Source organism: Carcharhinus amblyrhynchos, chromosome 24 (genome assembly GCF_965287045.1).
Source record: "Carcharhinus amblyrhynchos chromosome 24, sCarAmb.v2.hapA, whole genome shotgun sequence".
Classification (NCBI taxonomy): domain Eukaryota; kingdom Metazoa; phylum Chordata; class Chondrichthyes; order Carcharhiniformes; family Carcharhinidae; genus Carcharhinus; species Carcharhinus amblyrhynchos.
Genome location: NC_137347.1, coordinates 6,113,311 through 6,122,724, shown reverse-complemented (window position 1 = coordinate 6,122,724; position 9,414 = coordinate 6,113,311).

Genomic DNA, 9,414 nt, shown 5'->3' with positions numbered 1-9,414 from the left:
GATGTGGAGGGGAACTTCCAGGTAGTGGTGTTCTCAGGTATCTGCTGTCTCTGTCTTTAGAGATGGCAGTGATGGTGAGTTTGGAAGGTGCTGTCAAAGGAATCTTAGTGAATTTCTGCAGTGCATCTTGTAGATGTTACACACGGCTGCCACAGTTCTTCAGCGGTGGAGGGATTAAATATTTGTGGAAGGGGTAGCAATCAAGTAAGCTGCTTAGTCCTGTAAGGTGTTGAGTTTCTTGAGTGTTGTTGGAGCTGCACACATCCAGTCAAGCGAAGAGTATCGCATTGCGCTTCTGACAGACTTTGGGGAGTCAGGAGGTGAGTTACTCACCACAGGATTCCTAGCTTTTGACTAGCTCTTGCAGCTGCATTATTTATATGGTTAGTCCAGTTCAGTTTCTGGTCTATAGTAACCCCAAGATATTGATAATGGGGGGTGTGGGGTTCAGCAATGGTAATGGTTAGATCCTCTCTTATTGGAGATGATCTTTGCCTGGCATTTGTGTGGCACAAATGTTACTTGCCACTTGTCAGCGTAAGCCTGGACACTGTCCGGGTTTTGCTGCATTTGGAAATGAACTGCTTCAGTAACTGAGGAGTGGCAATTGGTGCTGAACATGGTGCAGTCATCAGCGAACATCCCCACTTCTGACCTAATGATTGAAAGGTCATTGATGAAGCAGCTGAAGATGGCTTGGCCTAGGACACTCCCCTGAGAAACTGAAATTGGACCTTGTGATCCAGAAAGTCTAGTCACTATCCCGTTTGGATTCTTAGAGAACACAGGGAGACACCGAGGGAGACAGTCCAGCATGAGTCAGCTTCCCAGGAGGGATGAAAATGAGGAAAACTGACATTCTTCTTTGATGTTATTTTTATATTTATTACAGATTGAAGAAATGCTTCTCCACATCAAGACAGATACGTATCCTGATATATCAAACCTGAATACTTTCTATTTCACAAATAATGCTAAGCTTTCAGAATGCAAGCTTTACCTTATTCATTTTACTATTTCATGCTTGTGCAACAGGTAAAAGTAAATGCTCAGGGATAAATACACAATAAAATCAATCTGATTTTGCCTCAAATCTTTGTGCCATTCATAGGAGTCTGACATTGAGTTACAATATGGGGTCATGGTAGTTACAGCACTGGCCTACATATATTTAATACTTTCAACTCCACCCTATGGTCCAGCAATGGCTCAAGGGCAGCACGCCTGCTTGCGAGTTGGAAGTTAGGAGGTGCGAGTTACTTCAGATGTTTAAGCTCTCACAGGTTCTCTTGAGAGATCCCGAAGGACAATTTGAAGGAACTTGGGGGACTATCTCCCCAGTGCCTTGTCTGATGTTCACCTCACAACTAACATCACCAACACAGCTTATCTATCTCATTGTTTGTGGGATCTTGCTGTGTATCAAGGCATATTCTGGATCGGGGTTCTCAAATATTTTGGTGCAAGTATCTCTTTTAGAAGTGGGCGGCATGGTGGCATAGTGGTTAGCACTGCTGCCTCACAGCACCGGGGACCTGGATTCAATTTCAGTCCCAGGTGGCTGTTTGCACATTTTCCCTGTGTCTGCATTTCCTCCAGATGCTCCAGTTTCATCCCACAGTCCAAAGGTTTGGCCGTGCTAAATTGCCCCTTAGTGTCAGAAGGATTGGTAGAGTAGATAAGTGGGATTACAGGAATAGGGACTGGGTGGGATTGTGGTCGGTGCAGATTCGATGGGCCAAATGGCCTCCTCCTGCACTGTAGGGATTCGATAATTAGCAATCATGAAACCTCTAGCCAAATTATAACACTACACAATATTCTGAACATGAATATTGTGTAATGAGAATTTTAATAACGTTCTTGAGAAAGTAGGTATTTACAGAGAAATACCAGTAAAATTAGAGTGTCTGCTTCTCGCTGTACATTCTATCTATCTGGACTGTGAGCATGGGGAGAGAGCAGGAGCACAGACAGTGAGAGCAGGAGAACAGAGAGAGAGAGAGAGAGAGAGCAGGAGCACAGGGAGCAGGAGCACGGGGAGTGAGAGACAGCATGTCCCATCAAACCATTTGGACTTCAGTTTGAGAACCACTGCTTTACATTTAAACTGTGATTACATTTAAAAGCTACTTAACTAGCTGGAAAGCTCTCTGATGAATCTTGAAGTTATGAAACACCCTGTAAAGTGTTGGTTTTACTTCTTTCATTTTATTTGTTCTTCACAGATGAGCAGCCAGCTGCAAATGTGAAAACCATAATCATGAATGTGACTTTGGTATCGGTACAAGTCAATGTGACACTATCCCTGATAGGAATCCACACATTGTGGACAGAAAGAAGAAGTTAACCCATAAATACAGTTAAAGTGAATCTAGTAGCATCACTTCCCAATGGTCTGTGCTTTGCAAGAGCAGGCAACCATTTTGGAGCCTTGTTTGCCTATCAACATGATTACGTCCATAACTTGCATGGGGAAATCACTGATTGACCTCCCTGTAGGACCCTCTCTCTCTCTCTGTGCTCCTGCTCTCTCTCTCTCTGTCCTCCTGCTTTCTCTCTCTCTGTCTGCCTGCTCTCTCTGTGTTCCTTCTCTCCCTATGTACTCCTGCTTTCTCTCTCTGGTAACTAACTCACCAGGTGGAGCTTGTATATACCTGTATATACACTCTATATAAAGCAGACCCCTGAGTGGGTCCATTAGCCCATTGTCCCCGTTGGGACTCCTTGTGTTCACCACAGACTTGTGGTTTTTGCTTTATTTTGTGCAATAAAGCACTGTTCCTTTACAGTTGACCCCTGGAGTTATTACACTGGCGACGAGGTAAAAGGAACATTTCAGTAACCCTGCTGGTCAGATCGTGGTAACCTGCATCATTTCTGCAATGCCAATTTTTAGGAAATTGGAGCCATGCGATGTGAATACTGAGGATTTGCCACAATATGCTGAGAGAATGAGACATTCTTTCAAGCTAACGAAGTAGGAGATAATCGGCATAAGGTCACCCTTACGACTGCGTGTGTGGTTGCAACATTCAGCATCATAAAAAGTCTGATGTATCCAGCAACACCAGATTCCAAGCTGAATTAGTGGAAATGGTGACAATTCGTTACAATCCTAAACCTTCTGTGATCTTGCAACGCTGAAGGTTCAGAACAACTACTAGATTTGCAAGGGAGAAAGAATTCCTGACGCAATTAAGGAAACTGGCGGAGCGTTGAGAGTATGGCCCAACGTTACTGGAAATGCTGAGAGACCGTCTAGTTAGCGGCATAAATGATCTAGCAATCCAAAGAAGGCTTTTGACAAAGCCAATCCTAGGTTTAATAAAATGCTATAAGGCTGGCCTTATCTCATGAAAATGCAAAGAAAGGTGTCCAAGGATCCATGGAGAAGAACGTCCTTGGACTCAGGTGAGCCCCCTACTGCAGGCCCAGGTCCCCAGATAAAGATACTCATGACAACCAGTCCTGCGCCAGGAAAAACAAACAAGCAAGGAACCAGGAAATCCCGGCACTGGATGTGAGGGAGTCCCGCAGTTTAGGGAGCAGCAAGCACAACAACACTGTGCAAGCAGCCAGGGATCCCACCCCAAACATGGCTGACAAAACAGGCAGAGTGTGTACTGCCTATATCGAAGGGCAAAGCCACCCAAAACAGAATGTATCAAATAAGTCAGGCTGAAGAGGTGGAACCAGCACTATTAAATCTTCTCCATGGGATCTACTGCTGAAGACAGAATTAGCCAGAGATGACGAGCTGCAGATTCAGTGCTGCAGCAGATTCTCCAGGCAGGTAGTCACGAACAACTGTGCCCACATTGCCAAAGACATTGCCACAAGGGCGGCATGATGACTCAGTGGTTCGCATTGTAGTTAGCACAGCTGCCTCACAGCACCAGACGTCTGGGTTCAATTCCAGCCTCGGGTCACTGTCCACACATTCTCCCCATGTCTGCGTGGGTTTCCTCTGGGCGCTCCAGTTTCCTCCCACATGATGTGCGGGTTAGGTGGATTGGCCATGCTAATTTGATGTCAGGGGGAATAGTGGGGTAAATATATGGTGTTATGGGGATAGGGTGGGATTGTTGTCCGTGAAGACTCGATGGGCAGAACGGCCTCCTTCTGCAGGGTTCCCGGACATGTGTCCTTTGTTTGAACAGAGGGGAGTACAGTAGGATGAGAGAGGAATTGGCGAATGTTGATTGGGGGAGCGCGTTGGAAGGTAGGTCTGCTGAGGAACAGTGGAGGATCTTTAAGGAGATCTTTCTTGGTGCTCAGCAGAAATTTATTCCAATGGTTAAAAAGGACCGTAGGAGGAGAGATAATCAGCCGTGGATAACGAAGGAGGTAAAGGAAAGTGTTAAATTAAAAGCGGAGGCGTTTAGAGTAGCTAAGAGTAGTGGGCGAGAAGAGGATTGGGAGAGGTTTAAATGTCAACAAAGATTGACAAAGAAGTTGATAAAGAAGGGTAGGATAAACTATGAAGCTGGGTTAGCGCTTAATATAAAAAAGGATAGCAAGAGTTTTTATAAATATATAAAAAGGAAGAGGCTGGCTAGGGTGAACGTTGGACCCTTAGAGGATGAGAAGGGGGACTCAGTGGTAGGGGATGGGGAAATGGCTGAGGCCTTGAATAACTTTTTTGTTTCGGTCTTCACGGAGGAGGACGTGAATAATTTGCTGGGTGTTAGCGATGGATAGATGGTAGGAGTGGAGGGCCTGAAGGACATTATTGTTACTAGAGAGGCGGTGCTCAACAGGCTGGAGGGACTGATTGTGGACAAGTCGCCAGGACCGGATGGAATGCATCCAAGGGTTCTGAAAGAAATGGCGGAGGTGATAGTGGATGCCTTGGTGATTATTTTCCAAACGTCGCTGGATTCCGGGGAAGTGCCGGAAGATTGGAAAACGGCTAATGTTACGCCGTTGTTTAAGAAGGGTGCCAGGCAAAAGGCAGGGAATTATAGGCCGGTTAGTTTAACATCTGTTGTAGGCAAAATGTTAGAATCCGTGATCAAGGAGAAAATAGCGAGGCATCTTGAGGAGAATTGTTTGATAGAGCAGACGCAGCACGGTTTCGTTCAGGGGAAGTCGTGTCTGACGAATTTATTGGAGTTCTATGAGGATATGTCTAGGGCGGTGGATAGAGAGCCGGTGGATGTGGTGTTTCTTGATTTTCAGAAGGCGTTTGACAAGGTGCCTCACAAGAGGTTATTACAGAAGGTCGGGGGCATGGAGTTGGGGGTAGGGTGTTAGCGTGGATAGAGGATTGGCTGTCAAAGAGGAGGCAGAGAGTGGGGGTCAATGGGTGCTATTTGGATTGGCGGTTGGTGACTAGTGGAGTGCCCCAGGGGTCGGTGCTGGGGCCTCAGCTATTTACTATTTATATAGATGATCTGGAGGAGGGAACCGAGTGTATGGTGTCGAAATTTGCTGATGACACCAACATTGGTGGAACGGCAAATTGTGCGGAGGGTGTGGAGAGTCTGCAGAAGGATCTAGATTGGGTGGGTGAATGGGCCAGGAACTGGCAAATGGAATTTAATGTTGGCAAATGTGAGGTTGTCCACTTTGGTAGGAATAATGGTAGGAAGGACTATTACTTACATGGCGAAAAACTGCAGCATGCGACGGTGCAGAGGGACCTTGGGGTCCTTGTGCATGAGTCGCAAAAACCCAGCCTGCAGGTGCAGCAGGTGGTCAGGAAGGCAAATGGGATGCTGGCCTTCATAGCGAGGGAGACTGAATATAAAAGTAGGGAGGTCTTGCTGCAGCTGTATAGGGCACTGGTGAGGCCGCAGCTGGAGTACTGTGTGCAGTTTTGGTCGCCGCACTTACGCAAGGATATTTTGGCCTTGGAGGGAGTGCAGAGGAGGTTTACTAGACTGATACCGGAGTTGAGGGGGTTGAACTATGAGGAGAGGCTGAATAAACTGGGCTTGTACTCGTTAGAGTTTAGAAGAATGAGGGGAGATCTCATTGAGACATATAAGATGATGAATGGGATGGATAGGGTAGAGGTGGAGAGGCTCTTCCCGCTCAGAAAGGACAGTAGGACTAGAGGGCACAGCCTCAAGATAAAGGGGGGGCGGTTTAGAACGGAGTTGAGGAGGAACTTCTTCACTCAAAGGGTGGTGAATCTCTGGAATTCTCTGCCCGTTGAAGTGGTGGAGGCTGCCTCGCTAAATATTTTTAAGACGCGGGTTGATAGGTTTTTGATAGGCAAGGGGATTAAGGGTTATGGGGAGAGGGCGGGAATGTGGAACTGAGCCACGACAGATCAGCCATGATCTTATTGAATGGCGGGGCAGGCTCGAGGGGCTAGATGGCCTACTCCTGCTCCTATTTCTTATGTTCTTATGTTCTGTAGTGATTCTCTAATTACACTGAGCAACACTGCTTAGTATGCTGCTCCAGGAGATATCAAAGCTAAGCTCTTTGCTTGCAGCTCCTTTCACAGATTGTCACTCTTTTTCAGCCCTGGATAGTGCATTCACTTCACAGCAGACACCAGGGCAGTCAATCTGACTTCCTCCTCTGAATTCCCAGGTGAAGAGCATCATCAGCTGCATCCATTTGGCCAACAAGGTGCCCTGTGACCATCCAGATAGATGTATCAACAAGCAGGGTTACTAGTCCCTCAACATTTACCGGACTGTGACCGCAACAAAAGCTTCCTCTATGTGTGCACATGCTTTCCTGGTAGCTGCCATGGCTCCTTCACCCCCCACCAGTCCAAGCTGCTTAAAATCTTCACTCCAATACCTCAAACTCTGTGGATGGATTCTCATAGAATCATACAGTGCAGAAGAGACTCTTCAGCCCATCGATGCCACACCAGCACATTAGAAACACCTGACCTTCCACCCAAGCCCATCTACCAGCACTTAGCCCATAGCCCTGAATGTTATGATGTGCCAAGTGCTCATCCAGAATCTTTTTAAAGGATGTGAGGCAGCTCACCTCTACCACCCTCCCAGGCAGCGCAATCACTACCCTCTGGGTAAAAAGGGTTTTCCTCACAATCCTCTTAAACTTCCTGCTCCTCATGACTGACCCTTCAACTAAGGGGAATGGCTGCTCCTTATCCACTCTGTCCGTGTCTCTCATAATCTTGTTGACCTTGATCAGGTCACTCCTCAGTCTTCTCTGCTCCAGAGAATGACCCAGGTCTACACAACCTCTCTTAAATGTTCCATCCCAGGCGGCATCCTGGTGAATTCTCAGTGATAAAGGATATTGCTTGAAGAAATGGCTACTTGGTCCCCATACGTGAGCTTGTGACAGAGAAGATGTAACTGAAGCCAAGAGCTCACTAGGACAAGCACTGAACAGGACACTGGGCTCCTGAAGAATCCAGTGTCTGTATCGGTTGAGTGGTGCCTTATGTCCATTCCTGCAAGGGTCTCAATCACTGCAATGATCTCCTCCATGCTCCATAACACAGCCCTCCAAAGGTGAGTCGGTCTTGAAAATGAAGTGTCTCTGCATCAAGAAAGCTCATCGGGGAGATTCAGCAATAGGGAGGGGAAGAGGAAGAGGAAGTGGAGGCAGAGAGTGAAGGAAGAAACATAGGAACATCGAAAATAGGAGTAGGAGTAAACCATTCAGCCCTTCAAGGGGCAATGACTGATCTTCCATCTCAACACCATACTCCCGTGCTCTATCCACTCTATTTATATCCCTCATAATTTTGTATCCCTCAATCAGCCTTAGCTGCTCGAAGAAAAGCTGCCCCAGCTTATCCAATCTCCCTTATTTTCCAGATCATTTAATTATCTGCGCAGGCCTGTCCACCATTTAATGCTTTCCCACCGTAGAGGTTTTAATCCTATCACAGTCAGGGTACAGTAATTTCTTCAATTATTTTAAATATTATCTTAAATGATTATAATTGATGAGTTTTTCCCCTCCTTCGCTGTATCCACACTACATAAATCCACAATCCCTAACACAGTTAGGACATTACAGAAAGAAAGGCCGCGATTCTCCCAAAAGCACTGAATTGGCAGGAAAACCGTTCCAGATCCCAACTGTTTCGTCAGTTCAGCTTCTCACCTGAATCTCCCCACTCTGTGCAATGAAAAGGTCCCAGTCGTGAATCTCATTTAAAAACTGGGGGGGGTCTATTTGTGCCGGAGTTTGACAGTTCTGGAACTCTGCGTATGTGCAGCGGCCCCAGTCTGTCAGTCTTCTCCTTTGCTGGCCATCTCGATCCAGCTTGGAGCCTCGCAGTGCTGCCACTCTAGCTGCCCCGCTCCCCCAGGCCTGATTGTGGCCCTTACAACAATTCCCAGGCCAGCCCCAACTCCCTCCCCGCCCTGGAGCACCCAGATGTCCAGCCCACCCCTCCCCCAGCAGTGGTGATCCCCCCCCACCATCCCATCACCCTGGCAGACCCCACCCATTGACCCCTCCCCAGAATCAGAACCCCCTGCGAAGGCAGGACCCCCCCTCCCAGCAGACCATCCCACCCAGCCCGTCCCCCAATCACTGCCCTCCCTCCATCCCAGACTGATCGCAATGCAGAATGGCACCGGGACCCCCAGCCCCACCGATCATCATTAGGCTCCACCCACGATAGGCCCTGCCCTCTTGGCACTGCCTGTGCTCAATGGGCAATGCCAAGATTCTCCGTTGGGCACAGCCAAGGGCACAGGCTGGCACTGTCAGAGTGACCATGTCCAGGGGCATCACCCCCCCTTCACTGCCCAGCCCTCGTTGACCCCCATCATTCCGTCGGGATCTCTCGCCAGTTCCCCGAACATGGGAAGCTAGTCTAAACCCTGCCGGAATGAAGTACTCCTGGCGCGATGGGAGAGTCAATCGGACCTGAAAGTTCCCGATAATTAGACTGAAAACATACTTAAAATACATTTAAAAAGATTCAAATTACTGACCTGCCATCCCGCTGGTTTCCAGTGTGGTCTGACCAGCGATTGTTTGCCAGCTCTGGGAGATGCGTATGCATTCCTGGCACACGCACAAATCTTGGAACAAGGCTGTTGATGCACATCTCCCACTCTGACCCGCGATGGGAGAATCGCAGCCAAAATTGGCAATGAGGAAAGTGAGGCCACACAAGGGGAACAGCTTTTCTAGAGAGCTGAACATGGAGGCCACTGCATTATGCTCAGCATTGAATGGTTACTGAGGTATCTTCTTGATTGGAATAAAGGGAAACGGACTGAGTAAAGGCAGAGGATTTTATTTTTAATTTAATTGGGGCATCATGATCGGCGCCGGCCTGGAGGGCCAAAGGGCCTGTTCCTGTGCTGTACTTTTGTTCTTTGTTCACAGTATCTTGACCAGACTTTACCCCGAGTTGGACCTGACCCTCTTCCTGTGCAGCCTGGACACTGCTGTGTTCTGCATCTTCTGCTTTTTCACTCAGAGAGCAGTGAACTTGTG